General features: G+C 43.6%; 1 protein-coding gene across 14 annotated transcripts in view; it reads left to right on the forward strand.

Annotated features, from left to right (window-relative positions):
- Positions 1-19,118, forward strand: part of LOC107274655 (putative transcription factor capicua) — a 40,145-nt gene that overhangs the window by 2,062 nt on the left and 18,965 nt on the right. For 5 of the 14 annotated variants that reach the window (XM_015753950.2, XM_025091943.1, XM_025091942.1 and 2 more), the window contains exon 1: positions 7,808-7,939. The exons of 1 other annotated variant lie outside the window; for it this stretch is intronic. The gene's annotated coding sequence lies outside the window, so the exon portion shown is untranslated. 8 more of the 14 variants (XM_015753952.2, XM_015753953.2, XM_015753954.2 and 5 more) reach the window with 8 other exon arrangements.

The raw sequence follows: 19,118 nt of genomic DNA on the forward strand, positions 1-19,118 counted from the left end.
GGGGGGGGATAAGACGAAGAGAAAATAGAAATAAAAGGGAATCGCGTGAAAATCTAAACTTAGCGCAGCGCTGATTTTTCCGCTTATTGAAATTTAAATGAGACACTTCAGGTAGACTGACTCCCCTCCGTTTTACTTGTTTCGGGTACCTTTTTCTTCATGCCACTCATTCTCAGTTGAATCGTGATCGAATCTGTTGCTACCCGCGCGTTGCTGTGCCCTGGACGCCGCTACGATGTCGGGCTGTGTCGACGGCGCGTCGGGACGCCCGCGCACGCAACCATTCTGCCGTTCTGTGCTATGCTGTACTATATAACAGACTGGCTACTCTTTTAATAGACGACGGAATAAGTTTATAGACGCGCGCTAGACGTCTCCACGGTCAATGCTTGGCACGGAAGTGTGAATATCCGAGACAACGTTGAATGAAATATTTTGAGAGTCGATGTGGACAGCACGCGTACGAATTCTTTGTGATAAATCATGGGAGTGCGTAAATAACTGGGTGTAACTTTCAAAGCCTCTGCTGGTATTTTCATCGGAACACGAAGAAATAGAAAATTCCATTTCCCTGAATTCCGGAGTTCTGACTGCGGTACTCATATTTTTCATGTATTAGAATTACATAATGAGACTTCGATACAAGAAGGTAATTCCTAAAGACCAGATCGGATGCACGTGAAAAAGTAGAAATGATTATCGATAGTCAATTAGAGAATCAAAATCTGTGCCCACGCCTTAGATTCCACTGACGCCAATCGACATCGGTGTAGGCAGCCTGAATTGTAGCGTGCTGGTGTCTCGCCAAATAAATGATAGTAGGTGGAAATGCCAGGCCAAAAGTTCTTCGGGACTTTTAATCGACTCTCCGTGTAGTAATAATAGATACGGAGGAAATTCTTTTTCGGCCTTCTCAAACTTACCGCAGATACATAATATTAAACATCACCGTAGAGTTATTTTTGTCTCGTGTTTGTCATATGGAGCATATGATAATGCAAGAACCTACCTTGTCGAGTTACAATTTTTTTAAACTTCTAAATACGTGGCCCAGGTACGTAGTACACTCTTTTATAAATTCTTATTGTTCCAGAGAAGTTATCTTGCAGCTTAACTTTATTCTTTCTCCTTATGTTATTCGTACTACGTAGTTTTAAGGTGCCACTTCTAGCGTATAGAGTCCACGTATAAGCAAACGTATCATCACACATTAACCATGTACAGTCTATCACATAAATATTCAGATACCGTGATGTTTTTGAATTAATTGCATTATATTCTTAATAATTATTTCCGGAAGGACTGACAACAATATTTCGACACTTTGCATTAACGAAAAATTCGTATTTATTTTACAATAACAAATTTTTAATTAACAACTCGTCGAATAATCCCACAATTACTATGTAATATGACAGAAAATAATTTACTCCACGTCATAATTATTATAAAGATGTAAAACAGTTAATGTAGAAAATACCATAATTTTCAAATATTCCTCGAATGGACTGTATATGTATACATGGCGATCTATGGGATCAAGGCTCAATGAAATTCATAACTTTTCGTTAATTCACTATTACCAACTGTTAGTTATAATTTAACCCGTACTCGATGGCCTTGAGAAATAAGACTTCTTCTCCTTTGCGAGCTGGAGGTTATTTCTTTTTCGTCGCAATGTGCATCCTCCCTAATGTCTACATCGCAATCTAGCCGTTTGACCAAACTTCTGTGTCACTGGAGCACCACACACCACGTTTGCCTATAAAAGTCCATTGAACGGAAGAATCTGACCCTCCCACGAACGTCTGTCAGTGTGTTCCGTGTGTCGCCAGGAAGGTCGATTGCGTCCAGTGCTATACCTTCTGACAACCCCCAGGATAATTATGGATGGACCCGGGGCCACCTTCCTCGTTCTGTCGCTACGCCATTAATAACGCTATTAAACTCGTTTCGCGTAATACACTTGACAGTGCTTCGTATATATCAATTGACTCTGATCACGATACTGGGAGATAAAAAAATAATGTAACACAGTGCGAACACCTCCGAAATAAAAATATAAATATCTTTCATTCATACAAGGATTGATCTTAATTGATAACCAAAGTGTCTGCTTCGATGCACTCTTATCTGACAGTCAATCCAGCGGAGCTTGGCTTTGCATTGCATAATTACGAGGATCGCTACTTATAATATTTTTTTACAATTATCAAACGATTATTACGAATACAATATCAAATGTCACTTGGTTCGACTAGGCGTATTCAATTTCACAGATAGCTACTCTTTATTCATACACAGTCGGCACACGAGTCTCTTGTAGTGACGCTGTGCCCACTGCTCATTTCTTTCTTGTACGTACGTACATGGGCTTCCTTGGTGGCTCTGAGCACAGCTGATATATTATTAAAACATCATTATCCGGGAAAAGGCGTGTGTACACAACACGCGAGCGATTAGTTAATGATAGTTATGCTCTAATTATTTAAGCATGCAATTCAGTTCCTTGCTTGACGGTGATATAACAATTCTCTACAATTAACGCAATACCCGGATCGCAGAAAATAATATAAAAGGTTCTTCGAAGATAATAAATGTAAATCAGAGAAATTTTTTGGTTTATCAAAATTCGGTATTCTTGAGCGGAACCTGTACCTGAGGTTTATACGTAACGGGAGCTTACTTGCCAAGATGATATTACATCATGAGACAATGTCAGGGTACATCTTTTCTATGATGTTTTAATTTTTCTTGGCGTTTGTAAGATATATGTACAAGGAATCGTTCTAATCGTGTTTCATATTCGAACGAAGTACCATTTGTAAGTATTTTAAGTACCTACTCCTGTCTTTCATTGAGTCTACCTTCCATACAACATTCCGTTGAAGCCACCTCGAGTGATTACTCATTCAAACAAAGGATTTCAGTTATGCGTCCAGCTGATCGGCTGCGCCACTGTAATGGAATGAGTTCGGTGAACCCACCTAAGAGCCACCGGTCACGATATGTCTACCATCCTGCTTTTCCAGACTCTCTCTTATTGCGACTACGACTCACCTGCGAAAATACGAGGCTGCGTAAGGAAAATAACGAAAACGTATATACATACGTGCATAGAGACGTCGAAGAAAAATGGCAACAGCCGACAAGAACGCATCGCAAAGTGCAAATTCAATGTCGGAATGGCAAACAGTCCTGCCAGTCTCGTGCCGGCAAGTCGTAGTAGATCGATGACATTGATTTATCGACACATCTCGGATTTGCTCTGATCTGAAGAAAATATATATTCTTTTTATTTTTCTTTCACTTTAGTTTCGTTATAACCCTATCCAGATATTCAGTCGTAGCTGTGAAATATGCAAAGTTGCTCTTTTTTTTTTCTTATCTAAAGTGCCCCACACCCAATCGCCTTCCAGCACACGAATATTTGCTCATCATTTCCACTCCATTTGCGAACTGACACGAAGCACGTTCTGCCTCTGCTGTTTCTATTATTTTACTGACTTTTCTTTTCAGCTCAATTTCAGTCCCCTTGCATATACGACGCTTCGAATAACTTTCCTATTTCTTCCGTTTGCGATTATAGTCTTACATACGTTTACCTTTTTTTAATAACCCGCCGTAGCACGTCTCCTGTGAAATGTAACGAGAAAATTGACACACAGCGTTATTCGTTTTCGGTAATATTCATAAATGCTTTGCAAACGATAAGACTGGTGGTATTATATATGTACGCGCATATATACGCGTACATATGAATATACCCTAGGGCGAGCGCCTGCCGTTACGGGGCTGTGGGTGTTAGTCGTGGCTGCCGCGTCGCGTTGTGCCGATTCATTCGTGTGGAATACATGTCCCTACAGCTTCACGGCTGTGTGCCTATATGCAGTGACTGTAAAATGGACCTGTCCTCTGCCCCCGTGGGCTTTGCTTGTGTGAACGTGTGCAGGGACCAATTGCGGGACCAGAATGAACGCCTGGTGGCGCGCACGTGACCTGACATCGACCAATAGCCCGCAACCCATTCAACAACGTCTCGCGAACAGGCCCGTACCAAGAGGAGTCATTCTCGGGCGCTACCCTTGCGTGTTCTCCTCTTTTTTTTCCTTTTCTTACATTTTATTCTTTAGCGGAAGAAGTTTCATTCGCACACCTCCGGAATTTATTTTTAACCATGATATCCGGCTTTCTCGTCACTCGTTTGTATACGACTCGCTATGCGTTACTTTTTCACTCTTCATCATTGTACTACCCTTGTAAACGAAACAGTCATTATTATTCTCGATAATGTCTTGAAGTTTTACGATTCTCTTATCTGCACGTGGCATGCCTTTATACATTCTATGGACGTTTATCCTTACGCGTTGGGCATTCGGATCTCCGCGATGAATTTCAAACGTTCAATGTCATTTTGACCGATGAACATATGGAACGCTGAAACGTGGAGATAATAGGCTTAATGACTTACTTTATTGTAGAGGGCTTCTTATGCGAGAGGTCCTCGAGTTTGAATCAGTTGGATGATTGGACGATCCGTGGAGAATATGTAGATAATTTTTATATGATTTTTTTTATTTTTCATTTCTACAAACGGGAAGGATTTTTATTGGGGACGCCGGGGTCTTTTCACAGTTAAAAATCTTCTCGGTGGTTTATTATATTCTACGATAATCCCAATCGATCAATTTTTCAGAAACAATCGATCCTTCGTTCTATTTGAACTGCGTGCAACCTAAGAATTCCTCTTTGTATTATTTATGTAATTTTTACGTGAAGTTACGCGCTCGCTCGCTCGCCCCTCTTTATTTAGTATTTTAGTCAGCGCTTTTACAAAGCGCCCATCACGTGCTCTGCCGTGTCTTTAAAACGGAGTGTTCTGAAAAAATATAATCTTAAAGCCGCTTTACGATACTCGACAAGAGTATTAGGATTGTGCGAGAGAGGGGCCAGGAGAGTGCGTGCGACACATGAGAGACGTAAGAGAATCAAATCGTTACAAAGCGCCATGCGTATGTCGCTCTGTGATTTATTCTGAGTAGAAAATAATAATTTCGAAAAAAAATTACGAACGAGAGAGAGAAAAGAAGCAGCATCGATCAATATTCAATAATAATAATACGTTCGAAGAATCAACAAAGAAATTGATTTTCATAAGTAGAATCTCGTCTCTGTACTAACAGCGTATTGAATACATAATAATTATGACTCGGTATAAGCCGCAACGTTACAATGATAATTCATGTCTCTCTTTGGTTACACTGTCAACTTTTTATGACCTGCGCATTGAGCCGATAACACCGCTCATATGCCAATAGAGTCACATTGACAGAAAATGCAAATGCCTCTGTACCTACTACCGGCACAATGACTTCACGTCAATTATAACGGAAAATTGTGAACACCTTGACATTCAGAAACATCGTGATAAACACGTACGGACGTACCTTCCATTCATCTGCTCTGATCTGGTTCATTCTCATTAAACCTACAATGAATCATGCCTCATAATCTGAGTATGTAAGACACAAGGAAGCGCGTCTATGTTTCTCTGCTGCATGCACAGTGATCCTCACACACGAGCGACTCTTGTCATCGATAATTTGGTAACGTGCGCCTCGGCTTGTTGTGAGCACTCATCGATCAGTGAGACCCGAAGGGATATATATAGGGTGGCAGAAGAAAGGTTGAATCTGAAGGCAGGGGTGAAAGGTTGGCAAGTATATCGAGCATGCGTTTAATGAATAATTAGAAGCAAACGAGGCTGTTGAAGCAGCTACTCCAAAGGCCCTATTTCCACGACAACCGAGAAACCTTTGCCATGGTTCGAGAGTCCGTGTTGGCCCGTGTCCGCTAGGGACGTCGGTCTCTCGGTTGCTGACTGGCTCGCTCGCACTCCTATATCCTATAGTCGGTTCATGCTGCGTGCGCCGTCGAATACGCTCGCCCATTTTCATAGTCCCCCTTGACGTCTATAGAGAGAGAGAGAGAGAGAGTGGGCGAGAGAGGGGGAGAGAGAAAGAAGGAGACTCTGGACTTATGGGGAAGACGGGGCGAGTACGCGGGGTCCTCGTGCATGCATGTATGTATGTATGTACGTGTGCACCGAGTGTATCTCGCTCTTCCTGTCTTTCTCTCGCCATGTGAACGCGCCTGTGCACGGACTCCGCTCAGGGCCGTGTCTAGAGAACTTTAACGATGCTCTCTTAGAATGGGGATACTTAACGGCTGGGATAGTTGAGCATGCGATAAAAGTCAATGTATCTTGTCATTGTCGAGGTAGAATTCTAATTGTGAATGTTGGACTGACCGAAAGGTAATTTGATCGGTATAGATTAGAGATTTCTCGGTCAGATGTGACCAACCATCGATCAGCGCCGAGGATATGTTTATATCATGGACACGATAACATCATGCGGATTGAGCTGCGGATCGGGGTAGGTTGGCTCTTAGATGAGCAAGGTAGAGTGTCCATCTTTAGCACGCTGTAATTCTGTTCGTTCTTGTATACTGCTCGAGGCTGCTAACGTGCGCCTAGATTATTGGTGCGTGTAGCGTAGGCGCTTGATTCCGATGTATGTATATATTATACGTAGTACTAGAGGCTGCTGTTATGGAAACCATCCACTTTATCCTCGGGGCTTACGGACCTCGAGTCACTTGTACCCGGGAGCTCTCTGTGCTCTTCTAAAATGGTTGTTCCTTCTGATGGTCAGGATAAATAGGAAGATGGCATGATGCTGGAAATGGGGTATGAAGACAGTGAAGTCCTAAGCCTGCACTAGCGTCCTGTTCCTTTTAAGCGATGACTTGGCGCACAGAAGGCATTGGTCATGCCGAGTCGAAGGACTGTGTTTGAAAATGGTGCGCGACCGGGAGATTGGTCTCGGCTGGCTGCTAGCGAGCGTGTAGTTACGCATGCGTCGCGGTTAAGCGGCTATTTGAAAAGAATCTTAGGATCGTGCCGATTGAGGAGGAGAATATGAGTTACTTGATGAAAACGAAAATAGATCATTGATTTGTAGGGATGATGTGAGTTTACGATGAGATAAAGAGTGTATACGTTGTCACTATGTACCTATCTACTACGTAGCTTATCTACTTATAATTCGTCTTACATTCATAAGGAAAATTAAATGTTGAACGTACCTTCTTCCAGTCGAGCAAGATACGTTGACTCGTGTAGAATCTATTCGTTAAACGAGCGATCTGACAGCGATAATCTTAGAGAGGACGACAGAGAAGGTGATGGCTGGTGGCGGCTATAGACGCGACTGCAGTAGCTCTTGGTTATGAAACGAGCCAAGCCGGGTAATTATGGACGTTAAGCTAGTTAAATCGGCGACAATGCAACCTCTCCCGCAGGAGGCGCACCTCGTACTCGTAATTCGGACGAAGTCGTCGACTCTTTGACGGTTTCTCACGCGGGATAATACCCGGTGTAATTAGGGCGCGTAAAGAGGAGCGCCATCTCGTTAGCCAACGTGAAATCGGGAGAAAAGGAAAGTTCGCGAAGGCAGCCGAGACAACTAAGCAGGCACCACCCGGCAGGCAAGCAGGCAGGCAAGTTAGGCTGTCAGGCAAAGAAGTGACCCGGGGCCGAGTTGTACGTAAGGCCGCTCCTGGGACTACGGTCGGGTGCTGAAGACAGTATATGTGTGGCGCGTAGGTGCCGGCCCTGAAGACTGTGTCCTGTCAGTGGGTGCTCGGCGCTCGCGTGTGTCTCGTTCGTGCGCTTGAGTTTGAGCCTGTGCGCCGCGTATCGCTGTGAGTCGGTGTGCGCAAGTCGGTGTGAGAGAGGCCGCTGCTACGTTATAGCCGACGAGTGCGGCGAGTCAGTCGAGCAAGTGAACGAGCCCGTGTACGTGGGGAACGTTAAAGCGCGAATCTACGACAGAAGATGTCAATAATTTGGAAGAATAGTTCGCGCGTACGCACGGTAAATACAGAAGGACTAGCGATGAATTTTGATAGCCAATGGTGTCTCTCTAAGGTGTGCTAGGTGCTTGTGAGTGCGTGCGTTGAAGCGGTAAGAAAGCCGCGTAGAGGGTCGCGCGTCGAGCACAGAGCGAATTCCGGAAAGGAGGGCCGGGACAGCAGATTATTCGGGCAGAAACTCTCCGGAATTCGCTGTCCCGAGTGTGTTTATTTACCGTGACTGGTGGGGGCAGCAGAGAGCCACCACAGGAGTGTAGTACGGTGATGGCCGAGCGTGCGTGCGTATACGTACGTGCGCCGTGGCTAAACTCGTGTGCTTGCGTGCGTGCCGTGGACCCCCTTATAGACCCGTGAGTACGCGCCCCTGTGCCTCTTGGTGATTTTTGTGCGCGGTAACTCGAGTTTTGAGCTGTACGAGCATACACTACCTGGTCTAGGAGCCTCACTATAGGTCGCTATCGTCTCTCGTCTATTTATACGGCGACCATACGCGACTCGTATTTTTCTATCTTTCTCTCTCTTTTTTCTCTCCTCTCTCTCTCACACACACACACACACACACACACACACACTCTTTCTGCCATCTCTCTCTCTCTCTCACGCCTCATCATTGCTCTCACTCCTCTTGTTCTTTCACTCTCTCCTTCTCGCTTGGCCTCCCTGTCTCTGGCAGCTATACCTTTCCGTTCTCATCCTCGTTTGTCTCTCTCTGCTCCCACCGCTCCCTCCCTGCCTCTCGCCCTCCTCGCCAACTCTCCTCTCCAATGCTCCCGTCCTTCTCTCGCTCTCTCACTTCCTCTATCTTCGTATCTGTGTCTCTCTCCGGCTCCCTCTTACGCTACGTTCCTGGCTCTCCCTCGCCTCGTGACGACATCCGCGAGCAAGTCTGTCTGTGAGTCGCGCTTCGAGTATATACACCCTCGCGCCTGTACGTACACTCGGAACGCGCCGCCAGGAATTTTCTCACAATGGATTTATTGTGTTAGTGAGTAGCAACGCGGAGTTGCGACGAACGACGGCGCGAGCGACGTACTCGTTTTACTCGGGCAAGATGGAGCTGCACGCCGTGGTATGTCGTCCCGCGGTACGCGAATTCACCGATCGCTGACTTTAGGATTAACATGGAACTTACGAGCGTGCCGTTTATATGTCGATACGACTTTACACGAGTATACTGTGTCTTCTGGTCATTTCTATCTATGATCCCTCACTTGCAGTCGACTCAAATTTATTCTTTCTTCACGTTTATCGACTTCAATCGCGATTCAATTTTATTCAAGGTACTATCCCCTTTTCCGTCAGCGATTTTCTCAATGGAAACTCTTTGTGTCCAGTTGCTGACCCGAACAAGATGGTGCTGCTTGTTACGTGCTAGTAAGCGCCACACGAGCCACTTTATCCAACACGCTCTCTATCCAAGATCTCTTCCACAACACGTTCCACGATTTATATATCGTTTGTGCGAAAGTACACTGCTGCCTGGATCTGTTACGTTTTCTATAGTCGTTACTTATGAACTTTGTGTCTATGATTAATCTACACCTTCTCGTTTTCCTACTAAGGACGAAAGAGTGACGCTATCCCGCCTTCCTCACAGTCTACTGTGATTATCTTTCACTCTGCCCACAATCCTCAGCAGAATACTTCCCATCTAAGCCACCTCGTAAACTCGCCTTGTCGGTCACGATAGGAATCGTTCTCGCCACGAGGATCATCAAAGGTCAGCTAGAAACACGTCTCGCGCGGATCGCTCCATGAAAATTCGTTGCCCGGTGCGTAACGGTGTCTCTGAATTTTATGACGGCACGGCGAGATTGACGTCGCAACGACTTCTTCCAATATTATACGAAACTATAGTCATAGCCGGACATCAGAGTGATATTCGGGAGGGGACTTCTTTACGTTCTAATTCGTAACGAAGTGGCACCTTCAAAAAGCACTGATCCCACGGCCTAACTTTTAGACGAGCTGCCGTGTTCTTCTATAGCTCCTGTATTACACATATTACTCTCGCGGAGTGTTTCTTCTTTTATTGTCAATTAATTCTCTATTACTACCCAACCAGGATACGTCGTGTCCATAGTGCTCAGTTGACCACGTGGAATTAAAAACCTGTAATACGTAGTTCTTAATATACTCTGTGTTAACACGGGGACTATATCAGTGATTGACAACTTAGTGCAATTATTTTAAACAGTTTTACCTCCCTTGGATTCGATTAAGCGACTGGTAAGCAGAATGCGTGTTATCAAAATATTGATTAGACTCTCTCTAGATGTAACCACGGACTCTGAGATTTAGCAGTAATTTTGTGAAAAATAAAAGTTGGAACGATCCAAGTGACTGTCTAGTTTACATCTAACCGTCTTTTTATGATAATTCAAGATTTTTTTTCGCAAATGAAACCGTCTGGAGTTCAAGCACATCGCGCTCTGGGTCTATGTCTTCCTAATGACACATGTTAATGTTTATTTAAATACTGTTTGTTATTGATTTTCCTGAAGTTGTCGACTTTACCGGTATAATGAAAGTTATGAGTTTTCGGGCAACCCATATCTGGCGCATGAACGGCAACTTCTTATCGCATTTTACAAGAGTCGCTAATCGCAAGTCGCAAGGGCGTCGTACGATCCGTTTGTTCGCGGTGGCATGCCTAGTAACACGTTGTATCGATCGTCTTACGGTACGGTCGTCTTACCAGCAGTTAGAGACGCAGGGAACGAGAAGATCGTGACGATAGCGAAATACGCGAGAATTTTGCAGCGGCACATTGTACAATTTGCCCATTAAGGTATTTTACGCATCGCTGGTATCAATAATTTGTGATATCCTCACGTAGACGAATAAACAGAGCGCTGAGCAATTCGGACTCGTAGTTCGTGTTTTGTTACAGTCACTTTCTTTCTTTGTTTCTTTCAAACATTATTGACCCACTGGGATCACTCTATAAATTTATATCGCTCTCTGTTGTGCCTTTGAGAAATAATCAATGATCGTGTGAAGCTTGACAGTTAATCGCTACCATCATATTCTTTATCATCGCGAGTTACTGCATTGATGAAGGATAGAAATGAAGCAAGAGAAAAAAGACGTTCACACAGGTTTATCCGTTTTGGAATTTGCCTATTTATCCGTGCTACGTATGTTAGGTTGGGTTAGGTTAGGTTATACTAGTCAATGGATCAGCACCGTCATGTGCTTAGGGAAACACAAATCGACTATGATTAAGCAACGTTCGTTGAAGTTGCACACTGATAATGAATTCGTAGGTGAGGAGTGATATCTCGACTGTTTTAACATGTAACTCCCTAAAACTTGCGTGGGGGCCTAAGAGACCCCAGACCGTTTATTTTTCGCTCCATCGCTAGAATATTCTTTATTCGCTATTATTTATTTGTTAACTAACAATGAATTTAAGCGGTATAACATATTAATTCTCCTCCCCATATATATAAATGAAAACAGTTTCCAGTGCAGAATGATATCTTTGCGTTGGTCCTCAAAATATTGCATTTAACAAAAGGGGGCTTTACGAACCCCACGCGAGTACTAGTGTTACGAAAGTTGACGCAACCGATTAAGGGTTAATTACTACATCGAAGCTTGAGAGATTTCGTGAAAACAGCAATTTCCGAAAAAGCAAAAATTTGTTTCACATTGTATTTTAATTTTTTATCATTGAAACTAGATTAAAGAGCCATTTCTGATTTCATTTGCAAAAGTTCTAAAGCAAAGAAGCAGTGTGTATTTAGTTTGTTTTTACTTTGAACTCGTCGATAATTAACGTCAAATGGACGTAGTAAGGAGGAAACGTTAAATGGAAGTCGTGTAGTATAGTCGGTCCCCGTGACATCAGTGTCACATTGAAGGAACTCTTTTACGTTATAACACGCAAGGAGGTGGCCACTCCAAAGTACACTGAACTCGTGGCCCAACTATAGTTAAGGGTTAAACTCCCTTCATTTTAAACATTATTTTTTCTGTACACATCGTTTACCGTTCATTTGGACGCAATTGTTTTTATCAAAGCTTTGGCGTTGTAAATAAAACACAGCAATATTCAGATATATCATTCGGTTTAACCATTAAAGGGCCGACATTTTCGCCCAAAAATAGTAGTACTCGATGTTCAAAAATTTAAAGATAAACAAGACATGTTACGTAGAACCTTTGGATTTCTTTCGGGATTCGAAATGGTTCGGGCTGATCCTTTGAAGACTTAAGATATAGACAATTAAAATCGCAGTAAAAAAACCACCAATGAAATTGATAAAGTTTCAGGTAAAAAATTAATATATTATATTCTGTTTTTGACTGTTCGAAATTTGAAAATTCGAAGCATCGCACAGACTCGTTTCATGCAAAATTTCACCCTACTTCATTAGAGCACCCTATCGGGCTTACAATTAGTAAGGCAACGTAAAAAAAATTATTATTCAATAATAAACAAACTGTTTACACTCAGGAAACTCGTGACGAGACATCTCTGTGTTATTAGGAACGAGAGCGTATTAAAAAAAAACGTTTGAAATTGTCTTTCTTAAATATCCTCTTATCTGCGATTTGGGTATCATCAGTCAGTGCTATCTATATCCGTAGAAGGTTCGAACGGCCGCTCTTAAGTATGTGTGTCGGATGACACATACGTCGTACAGTCGGTGGGCAACCATCGCATAGTACGAGAACCCAGCCCGCCACTATATTTCCTCGTAGAAGCGTATACGACGACAGTCTAATTTCACTCATTGTTATTTTTTGCCCAAGTGACGATTCGGCTAATGATTGATCCATTTAAAATTTTCCGTCTCACGAAAAATCCATCATCGAGCACGCTAGTAGATTCGACTTTACTCGAGTTAATTATAAGTCTCCGATATCGAAACGAAGAATTGATACTTTGTCACTCGCTTCACGATGACATAATTCACCTTAGCTATTCCCTTGGATATAAGCTTACGACCTTATCTCGATAGAAACGTCTTCATTGCCAATCCGTACGTAACTTATCTGACACTAGTGATCTCTTTTTTTCGTATTTCTATTTTATACTATCTCCATTTCTTACTCGCAGCCCCCTCCCCCCTCCCCCCCTGTCTTACGACGATGGCGAAGCCTCGCACGAAACACTGAGCCAATTCTACGATTTCAGCCGGAACACACGCGCTCCATTAATGATTCTCGTCGCACAACAAAATCCTCTAGGACTTCGAACGGCATCGTCGTCTACGGGCCCGTACGGACTTAGAAGTGTTGATTATACCGACTAAAAAGTCTTCCGCCGAATACCCAGCGATTATTCAATTAATCAAGCATCATAGCTGGTACCAGTTGGTATTACATCACATGGCATAACGCTCTCATTGATTGGCAACGAGTTAAGAATACTCGTGCGTACGCTCAACGGTCACGGAGTACATCGGAGTCTCGAGGAGCCTCGTTAACCCGTAGCATCTCTCATCTTCATCTCATCTCGTCCATCGGCGAGGATCTCTTCTCGCCATCACTTCGAGACGCCGCGTTTCACCGGCTATGTAGGAGCGTGAGCGTTGTTTGTGATATTTTTAGGAATCGATCGTTCGCTCTATGCAGGGCCGCTCGAACGATAAAGAGGGAATCGCCGTGTATTCGTAATTACGAAAAACTCCTATCGACAGAGGCGCGAAGCTTTATCGAGCGCTCCTTGCTTTTCTTATTAACCCTGGCCAACGGCGGCCTCACGATGCGTACATTTGCCGTTGTATATTATCATTGTATGTTACTACGTGGCTCCGCGATGCTCTTCATTCGACGCACGGTGTGAAACAGTTCGACAATGAAATCTCTTTTCTTCGCATTCTTGCACCTTTGACCCAACGCGACATAGTAATGAATGTAAATGCACGAATAAGTATGACTCGTAACGGGAGATGACATTGTAGCTTTGCATAATATTGCATGTCCGTTTGGTATCCATATGTAGTGTGCCGCCGAGTGTCGTCGATCGCGAATCAATTCGGCGAAATATCGTGTTTTCGAATAAAGCGAATGGATTTACGTTTGGTTAAACGTTAATTTCATTATAGAGCATCCTTAAAGCACGCTCATTGGCTGAACTGCGTGCGCGTGTGCGATTAGCGATGTATGGCTATTCTTGCTAGAAATCTTATTTTTTTTTTACTTGCTGTGCTTCGGACCTGAACTTGCTGCGAACTCTTCGTTTAATTTAGCTTTCTCGTTCTTAGTCTCACTCTCCTCGAGATTTTCAGTGTTTCACAAGCTTTTGAGGAAAGCTCGTATTGTATTCTTATCTTTGTGCTGTTTCGGGGTTGAGATTTTATTGTATGTTTGGTTTTCTTTTTTGAGCTCTCATTCGAAGAATGGTAGTTAACAATTGAGGGATGGAGGGCTGAAGAACTTAAAAATTATTAGTAAAAAATTCAAAATCGTTTGTACAGTTATAATACACGGACTTGACGTACTTCATTAATTAAGTGGGCTGGACGGTGATACTTAGGAGAAATGTAGTAGCACGTTGACGATTTCAATTTTCTGAAAACGATTGGTTGTCTAGGACGATGCTTGTGCAATGCACTATCGTGATTTACTAATGACTTATACCGCTGAATGACATATTCCTAGTCGCGCATTCATCGTCCCTTATGAATTGAAACGAGGCTCGCGTGGGAATTCATGAAAACGATAGAAAGGCAATGAATGATTTTCTTTGACAATGCCTAAACAACACGCAAGTCCTTCTCTAGACGTAATCGGTTGCGAGACCCTCGATAGAATTTGTTACCATTCATAGCTCGTAATTATGTATAGCTATAATAATGGCGCACTAGCCGGTCCCTCGCGTCTCCATTATTCATACGTGCTGCGAGCGTTTACAGGCAGTGAAATTACATTGACAAGTATCGTGAAGCGGTAGGATATTATATTTTTTTCTAGTTCTTTTCCTCGTGAATTTTTCGTCATTTTTATCCAATCGAGTTGCCATTCTTTACGACTCTATCGCGAAATTGAAATTAGTGAAGAAAAAAATGGGCTGTTATTATACACATATACGTTCCACGTTGCACGAGGACAGCGTGTAGTGTCTCCGCATCCATGGCAGCGACATTATTATCTTTAAGGAACCCCGGAAATCGTACGTTTATAGACGCAGACAGTAGAATCTTATCGTGCGTAAAATTTATGAACACGCTGAAGAGTATACGAGCAATTGAATATTCATAAGTTACGGTGTCACCGTAATCCATGGCCTATAAAAATCATTACCTAAACTCATGAGAATCGTGATGAGACACAGTGAAAATTTGGCGGACATTCCTCTGGCCTACCTTCTCCACATAGTCAATAATGAAAGTAATAGGTTGGGATCGTCTCACTGGGGCGTCTAATATATAAAAAATTGTTGCTGACCCTTATCAGATCGTAAGGTCTGGTACGTTGGATCGGTGGCGTGCATACGCGGAAATATGACGTGCTCTGAATGGATCGCTTCCGGTCGATATTTAATTTCTCAAATAACACCAGGAACGCGGAGGACCGGTTAATAGTATCCGAATGAAAAGTACACCTCGCCATTACGAAGTCTCTTTGTTGACGTGTATTTGCAGTCTTTCCGATTATCGACTGGACGACAATACGTGTATTGAATTCGAAAGGCATCCCCGATATGCGAATAGGTACGAATAGGTTCTTGAAAAAGTATCACTCGGTCTCTTCTCTCTGCTGCGCTATAAAAACAATTGTAAAACCACGGGGACCAAGAAGCAGGTGCTGGATAGTATAATACAGCGTAGTAGAGACTGGCACCACCAATGGTAAATCCCGCCTTTCTACCTGACTCTCTTCGTCGAGTCTCGGTGTCACTGATTTATGTCCAAGGGGCGGGGTGGGGTGACTCTCATCTTCCTCTATGTCTATGTTCCATCCTCTTGGCGCGTCTCACTGCGTTTCTGCGTGCCCTCTAAATTCTCCATCAGGTCCATTGTCCAGTACCTGGACCCCCAGGGTAAAATACAATATTCGCACGGCGAATCGGCCCTTTCATTCAAGCGAACGACGCAGGTATCGGTTACAAGTTGTTAAGACCCGTTAAAGAAAAAGGATCCGACGTGAAGAGATCCCTGGGTGGTATAACGATGCTGTATAGGTATCACTGCACTATTGAGAATTGTGAAGGTTCTGCTTGAGAAAGGGGACTTTCCAGCGAGTCCCGCAACCAAAGATCCTCCTACGCTTTCGCTATTTACAGACAACGTTTATGATAAGAACCGAGGCGTATCTGTCCCTAGTTGAGAGGAGGGCAATGCTCGAATCTCGTACGGGTCGTTTCGAAGGATAGTAAGAACAGGAAGAGTAAGAGAGTAAGCGAGTAGTGCCGGTTGTAACGGCAACTGCAGCTACGACAGCACCCGTCCGTATGGTGGCAATGGTAGTGCAGAAGGAGAAGTGACGTTCTCGATTTGTTGGCATCTATACAGCACTGAGGGATCTTGTACTCTTACGCTGTGCTGTGTACTCGACAGTAAAAGCGCATTCGGTCTCAGTTGGGATTTCATGCTTCCGAACAATTTACTGACTGCCTTCCAGCGCGAGGGCTATTTTCGAAAAGTCCCTTTTGTGCTGCACGGTAATTGCACTGTAGTGGTAGGTAGGGATCGTTGGTCGGTATAGGATAGCGTGGTCCTTGAAACATCAACCCTTGGCTTTGTCGGGTAAAGACCTAGGGACCTTTTTTTTGTTTCTTTACTCTAGTAGATATCACAGTGTAACGTATCACATAGGCGATAGCGTCGTAAACAAGGTCGCCAAAAGGAAAAGAAAGAAAAAGGTTACGAGCCGACGAGCGTAAGGGAAAAAAAGTCACTTTGATCAGGTAGGACGGGACTTTCGTTTATTCCTAATATCCTTATCCCGTGTCGTGATTATGGCTTCCGTGGGTATTATGATGTTAGGTACGTGCAGAGATATTCTCCCACGAGATATCTATAGAATGATGATGGCCTTCGTTCTCCTCTTATAGTATTTCCTCACGAGAGAGATTAGAATTGCATCGTGCGACACGCTCGACCCAACGTCACGAAAATTCATGATAAGATTTTTTTTCTTTTCCTATCTAGACATCCGATTATAAAGGCTATTCGTCGCCGGATCTATCTCAAATCTTTTTCAGCAATCCTATTGCTTACTGGTACAAATTTCAGAAGGGCTCGAACGAAGAGTAACAGGGACGTCAAATTGAGAATTTTTACCCTTCGGTCTTCGAGTCTTTTTTCTTCGTCACTTCGAGTCTCCTTCCAGGAATCCTTTGGAACTCGTTGGGAAATTCGATCGACTTCTCAGCCCAAAGAATCTTGTCTATGAGTTCACCATTATTCTACGGAACAATACGATTGTTTGTCTTTAGTCACAACGTAAATGCCTCCACGGTCGTGTAAAAGGGACGGACCGAAATCGTCTCACTGAAAATTTCAGTTTCTTTTTGGGAGTGGTGTCACTCACGCGTAAAATACTTGACTCAGTTTAGGGTCCATTTTAAGGTTAGTCTAGAATCTTTTATGAAACTGGAATGATTTGCAGCTAAAACTATGACAGGTAAACTAGTTGGCATTGATAGAAATAAGGGAAAAAATTATAAGAGAAATAGGAAACAGAAGAAAACTCCATTTTAAGCGTCGCAGATTAATAATCGTGAACCCAGTTGCAGCATGAATATGTTATTAACTTTCCAAAACACCAAAGAATGAGAAATATATATATATATATATATATATATATATATATATATATATATATATATATATATATATATATATATATATATATATATATATATATATATATAGAGAGAGAGAGATAGAGAGAGAGAGAGAGAGAGAGAGAGAGTCCTGTCCGAATTCGTCCTGCTAGACCGTCCATAGAGCACCTACTTGTATACCTGTGAATGCGCCGGCAAGGTTCCTACAGCGGTAAAGATACAATGGCAGGCGTAGAAGGACAAGAAGGCAGTGGCGGGAAGGAGCAAGTGGAGTACTAGGACGAGGAGGTGGCGGAGGGACGAAGGACTACGAGTAGAAGTGGAAGTAGGTGCTCGTTGTTGCTGTGGTGGAGACGTACCGAAGGAGGAGTAGGAGGAGTAGGGGATGGCGGAGAGGAGGTCTTGATGGTAGAAGAGGAGAAAGAGGAGAAGCAGATAGACAGATAGATAGATAGAAGGAGAGCTAGAGCGAGAGAGAGAGAGAGAGAGAGAGACAGCAAGCGAGCGAGCGAGAACGGTGAGGAGAGAGAATGGAAGGCAAGCTTGAGTTGAGTCTCCGTCGCTGTGAGTCAGAGCTCGTCGAGGAGAGCATAGCGAGGTGGTGCATTCCCTGATCCTTCCTCTTACTCACACAAGACCGTTGTTTTCCTCCGTGCCCGGGCTACGGAGTAACGTTCAGTGTTAGTGCAGTGCTCGCGTGGAAGGTGCCAGGATACTCTCTGACCGTTGTGTAAACCTCGACTAGATATGATAACGTTTGTGCGCGCGCGTGTCCCGTACTCTTGCTGCTGCTGCTGTTGCTGCTGCTACCTCTGTTACTGCTGTCGCCACGGGGCCACTAGCTCGCCATCCTCTTCTTCTCTACTCCGGATTCCGGAGTAGCCCGCTCGCCCGGACGTGCTTACCAGTATCCCCTCTTCCCATATTCATTTTTTATTTCTTATTTACTCTTCCTTTCTCGCCTTACTGCTTCCATCTCCCTTACGTCCTCCTTCTTCTCTCTTTTCTGTCTTTTTCGATCCTCGGTTCATTCCCTCTCACACATATCTTCGTATTTCTCTGTCCCTCCTTTATTTTTTCTTCTTTCCTTTGGATCAATGCATCATGCCGACCTCGCCTCGTGGTGCTTCGTGTCTTTTCTCCCATGTTCATATTTTTACAAACCAGTCCTTCCTGTCTATCGACATCGCCATGGGGAAAAGTACATAAGTAGCACTGTGCCCGTTCTCTTTTGGCTTCTACGGGATATTCGACAGTGTACCTCTTATATACGTGGACTCCCGTATCCGCGTTACGTTTTACTGTTCGCAGAGTCGATTCTATGGACTCTCCAGGTTCTTTACGGTCACGGTGCGCAAGGATGTGTACATACACGTGTGTTCTTCAGTGCATGAGTGCGTACGTCAGTAACGTAAGTGTGGCGCGCACGTGC

The sequence above is a fragment of the Cephus cinctus genome, unplaced genomic scaffold (genome assembly GCF_000341935.2).
Source record: "Cephus cinctus unplaced genomic scaffold, Ccin1 Ccin1_scaffold0101, whole genome shotgun sequence".
In the NCBI taxonomy this organism is placed as follows: Eukaryota; Metazoa; Arthropoda; class Insecta; order Hymenoptera; family Cephidae; genus Cephus; species Cephus cinctus.